The sequence below is a fragment of the Ixodes scapularis genome, unplaced genomic scaffold (assembly GCF_016920785.2).
Source record: "Ixodes scapularis isolate PalLabHiFi unplaced genomic scaffold, ASM1692078v2 PGA_scaffold0__279_contigs__length_252992795, whole genome shotgun sequence".
NCBI lineage: Eukaryota > Metazoa > Arthropoda > Arachnida > Ixodida > Ixodidae > Ixodes > Ixodes scapularis.
The window spans coordinates 68,288,566-68,294,125 of record NW_024609835.1 but is presented as its reverse complement, the minus strand read 5'-3'; the positions used below and the strand labels follow the sequence as shown (position 1 = coordinate 68,294,125).

General features: G+C 48.6%; 1 non-coding gene across 1 annotated transcript; it reads right to left on the bottom strand.

Annotated features, from left to right (window-relative positions):
* Window positions 1-842: 842 nt before the first annotated feature.
* On the bottom strand, window positions 843-915 carry Trnak-cuu. The gene has a single exon. It is a non-coding gene; the product is annotated as a tRNA-Lys (tRNA).
* Between the last annotated feature and the right edge of the window lie 4,645 nt (window positions 916-5,560).

The window sequence follows — 5,560 nt, the reverse complement described above, 5'->3', positions numbered from 1 at the left end:
GCTTGACTACAATTATTTTTATTTCTTTTGTGTGTTTTTGAAAGTGCGTTTTTCAGCTTAAGCTCCTGCCTAGTTTCAGCCTCACTTGTGCTACGGTCTTTTCTTGCGATAGAAGGCCACGCAACATGGGCTACTTTTAAAATGCTGAATTCAACAGTAACACTGTAATTTGCTTAGATGAAATATTCGCACGCACATCTGAGAAGTAAAATGGGAGTCGTTAGTAAACGTTTTTTATTGAAATATTTCTAGATTCCTTTCAGCCTAGTTGCACAGGTGTTTCGCTCAGCACAAAAGCTTGAATATGATTTACTGTGATAATTTTAAGTATTCTAATATAAAACAAACAAAAAAATGCCCATGGTCTTTGTAGGTTTCGTCCAGCCGTGAAATTATCCCGTCTGCGCACATCACTGCCTGGTGCTTCACGACGAGCACCCTCTCGTGGTTCTCTTCTGATTTTTTGATGGACCGCATATGGGCATCGTGTGCGGTCAACAAAACCCCAACAGTTTTGCAGGGGTGTTCCCTTGTCCTTGACGGCCTAATAAAAAAGACAAAAAAACACTCTTACAACACGCCAGTATTTAAACACTACCAGAACATGTGATATGGGACTTTTTACTCCTCTAATATAAAGCGTATTTTCATTGTAGAGTTGTAAAAAACTGGATATCGTGAAATAATATATATATATATATATATATTGTGGGGATCGAAAAGAAGAAGAATAAAGATGCCTCGTGAGGCAGACCGAACTAGCTCGCGCTCAGGACGAGCGCGCGGTAGAACGGGCGTAGACACCAGTGAAGCGGCTGTCTTTTCTTCAGTCTCCACATTGGCGCCCAACGTGGGGCTCGAACCCACGACCCTGAGGTTAAGAGTCTCATGCTCTACCGACTGAGCTAGCCGGGCCACAGTGACGGTCAGAAAACCTACCAGAAACTGTGTCGCGTTGCCACTTGGCCGAGGATGCGCCAGGATGTTCTCCGCTACACACGCAGTTGCCTACGTTGCCAACAAGCCAAACCCAGGGGAGGTAAACCCCCTGGTTTGATGCAGTCAGTGGAAAGTCGTTATCCATGGGAGATTGTTTCATGTGACATAATGGGCCCCTTTCCACGCAGCCCCAAAGGAAACAGGTATCTCCTGGTAGTCACCGACCACTTCTCAAAGTGGGTGGAGCTTCACCCTCTCCGCCAACTGAGTTCCAGGACCATTTGGGACAAATTGAGGGACACCTTCACCCGCTTCGGGTTCTGTTCCCAATTAATTTCCGACAACGCATCCTACTTCACAAGTAAGGTTTTTGAGGACTGTTGCGCAACACTGGGCATCCAGCACAAGTGCACCACTCCTTACCACCCTCAAGCCAACATAGCTGAGAGGGTCAACCGGAACCTCAAAGCAATGCTAGTGGTATACACCGAGAGACATAAAGACTGGGACAATTACATCCCGGAAATGGCTTTCGCCACTCGAACTACGGAGAACCGTACGACAGGGTTCACACCTTCCCAAATAAACTTCGGACGCGAGCTGCGATTTCCCCTCGAGAACAGCTTTTCCGACGATAATCGAAGACCAAACACCTCGTACGCGAGATTCGCTGAACAACTTCGTGATAAAATCACCGACGCTGTGCGAGTGGCTCGACAAAATATTGAGTTAGCGCAGCTCGATCAGAGGAACCAATATGACCAAGGCAGGAGATCCCTAGAATTTTCAATAGGCGACTGCGTTCTCCGGCGCGTACACCCGCTTAGTAATGCAGCAAAGGGATTCGCGGCATCACTAGCTCCTCGTTGGGAAGGTCCCTTGGAAGTTGTTTCACGGGTATCACATTTGGTGTATAGGTTACGACATGTCGAAGACGGGTCGTTAACTGGACCCGTTAACATTTGTGATCTGAAGCCGTTTGTTTCTAGACATGTCACCCTTTAGGCATGTCCTAAGAAACACAGTCCCCCGTCAATTTTTGCCACACGAGAGATTGTTGCTCATGGTTATTTTCTATCCAGGCATGCCACCTCGACGCAGCAACACCCATTCCTTCCGACGCTCTCGGAGCCGCTCCCGATCCCCCCTACGCCCCCAATTCAACCCACGGGGCCACTCGCGCCGCTCCAGGCGACATAACCGCCGTCAGCAACCGCCACGCACTGCCGAGGCTGCCACCTGGTGCGTGATGGAGGCCGGTCGAATGGTCACATTCGCGTCCCGGATGGCCTGGGAACACCAACCTCAAGTGCCACAAGGGCCTGCACCAGAAGACGTTCCCCATCCCTTCCGGCGACGGACACTGACGGAGCGCTGTGCTGCAGATCTACCCGCCGCCTACGACGAGGAAGAATATGCCGACATCTGTGAACTTTGCCGCGTCCCACTCATTTCATGCGAACAACATCATCAAGGAGCACTTCACCACGACCGAGAAGACCGCCAGCGGGCGCTGGTGCGAGCTGAATCACGGGCCCTTACACCTGCCGACATCGAGGCCGCCCTCCTTATTGTTGGCCGTGCCTGCCCCAAACGCCTGCGCCGAACACTACCCTTACCACCAGAACTGGCGAACATCAGACTCAGCGACGACGAAATGTAACCAACTGATTACGAAACTCCCTGCCCCCCCCCCCCCCCCCCCCCCCCAAGAGGGGGATGATGTGGGGATCGAAAAGAAGAAGAATAAAGATGCCTCGTGAGGCAGACCGAACTAGCTCGCGCTCAGGACGAGCGCGCGGTAGAACGGGCGTAGACACCAGTGAAGCGGCTGTCTTTTCTTCAGTCTCCACAATATATATATATATATATATATATATATATATATATATATATATATATATATATATATATATATATATATATATATATAGTTGTTCCTAAATTCTGCTAAGCTTTGAGGCCGTCAAACTGTGCATGCGAGGCCCGCTACGCCGGAATTCAAAACGCAACTTCTGAAAACTGATCTAATCTGCCACTATTGCTTAGAAGTCCAGGGTTGTGTTTGCTAAATTTTGCATTGTTTATGCCTGTCTGGTTTTCACCAGAGAAAAAATTGACGTGGAATATTCTTTCGACCGTTATTGGTAACTCTTTTCAAAACACCACCGGGTAACATATTCGGCCGCCATATTTTGGGCATCGCTTTTAGTGCGAGTCTTGTGACTAGAACCGATTTCATATTCAGTATTGACGCATCATTCGTGTCTAATACATTTAGACTCGCATCCGCGACAAACAATGACGTAGCGCTCTTGCTCCCTAGACACTTGGCCAAAATAAGGCGGCCTCGAAGACTAGCGGCACCATGGGTTGCACTTTTAAAAAGGCTGCATTCAAGTTTTTATTATTTTCTAAATCTACCAAGAAAATCCAAGGCGAACATTTCCTGAGTAAAGTTAAACAATTCAAAAGTTGCGAGCGAGTGTGAATAAATAAAGCTGAGAGGAATGGTTTCTTTGGTGCAGCTTGCGAGCGCTATGCTCGTGGTCAGCGTTCAGTGGCATTTTCGACAGGAGGGCGCGTGCACAGTTATAATAGGCGTTCAAGCACGCGCACCCGTACATCTGACTGCATAGCCATAGGACGGCCACCAAAACGCGACGACTTTACCGACGCCGTGCTGGTTGCAAAGTGATACTCGTTCACTTTGTTTGACTATGCTGTTTTGTGTTACATAGAACTCATATCGAATGGTTTACTTTTCACGCGCGGGGCGTACGCTTTACTTCTTGGTTCGACCTCTTTCAAGCTCAGGTCACGGTGAAAAACATCGACGCGTATTGAGTAAGTGCAGCCATCTTGAGATCTAACCGATCACGGTAACGATGCTGAGGGCAGTCCGCTCTACAACTTGTGAAGCGGAGCGCACGCTCGCTCCGCTAACTATACGCTCCAACTCAGAGCGGGCCACGCATGCGCGGTGGGGACGATGCTTCTCGCAGAGCGTGAAGTAGAGCAAAGAGGGCTCATAAAAGTGGCCTACTAATACTCACAGATTATGAACGCGCTCGTCGTGACTTGTCCTAACACTGCCCATGTACACCTTTGGCATATAGAGAAAAGTAACTTTTCACCAGACAGAGCAGCTGTGCTAGAAACAATGGAAACGCGAAATTTATACAAACCATGCAGGGTCTCACATGTGAGCACAGCTCCAGTTTCGCCAGGGTCAACCACCTATGTTTGTTCATGTCAGCGAGCAGGTGGCCGAACCTCTCGTTGATGTGACCCACCAATGAGGTTCGCAGAATTGAAAAACACCGACAAGTTCCGTCCAAACGCCCATCCAAGTACGAACAGACGGTTGGGATAGGCCAGTCGAGGAAGAGCCATGCAAAGCGTCTCGACAGATTGGCAACACCCTGCGCCGACCTGTCGGGTGCTGGTATTTGGAGGCCCGCATGCAGAGCAGCAAGGTCCTTCTTTAAGCAGGATAGCCTCCTAAAGGGTTTCTCTTCTACGTTGGAAATATCCAGCAAACCGCGTTCGGAAAGGAAGCTTCGGTGCTTGATGGCATGAGGGATACGAATCATAGATTCGATGTCTCGCCAGCTTAATCTCGTTTGTAGAAGTCTCCTTCCTTGAGAACAGCGGGGATTCATCGTGCAGATGCCTTGCTAGCCTTGAGCAGTACTGTACTCGTACTACGGAAAAGGATGTACTCGCAATGCGCAAACTTCGTCCTTTTCTTTTATTTTTCTACGTCGAATAAGTAAATCTGTTTCATTTTTAATTCGAGTGGAGCAGAAGGTACAAGAGCGAGTACCGGCCTTTCAGCGTCCTTGACCAGCACGCGCGCTCGGGCAGTGCAAGTACCGTTTAGAGCAACATGCTCATGCTTATAACTTCGGCTTCACTCGCACACAAGGTGGAACGATTATATTTATATTTTATAGCTTAATATTTTTTTCAGGTGTGTGCCTACTCTTTTTTGTTTATTATTGTCGCCTTCGTGTTTACTCCCTCTACAAACACGCTCCCTTTCACTACTCTCTTGGTGTCAACATTTAGGTTTTTTGGTCTTACTAGTACTATAAACGTCCACTTGTGGGGCTGCGCAAGCAAATATTTCGAACCCGCTCAAAACGCTCTTACGCTGAAGAAAAACGCTCTACTAAAACGCGTTTTTTGACCTCCGCTTTCCATTCCCGCGAAGCAGGCCGCGCATGCGCAGTTTGGCACCTCCAGAGCGGTTCGGAAAATGAAAACGGTCTACTACAGCTCTCTAATATTGCAACGTGCCCCCTCCTTGTACTTCTCACCTCCTTGGCTACCCCTATTTCCTCCAACGCCTTTCCCAACGAAGCGGTTCCTCCAAACTGTACGACTGTTTCCCTTTTTACGTGACAAGAAGCAGCCAGACTACCTAAATGAGGACGCTAAAAACAACCGCTGGGAAATTATAGGAGAGGAATTCAGAATTACAGGTGAGTTTCTCCGTGGCATTTGTTGCATGTCGCCTGTATTGTGACAGATGTTGTGTTGATTTGGCGACGCCCTCAAAAGTAGCCTTCATACGTGGGGCGCAGCCGGGGCGGGGCACCAAAGGACTTGTCCC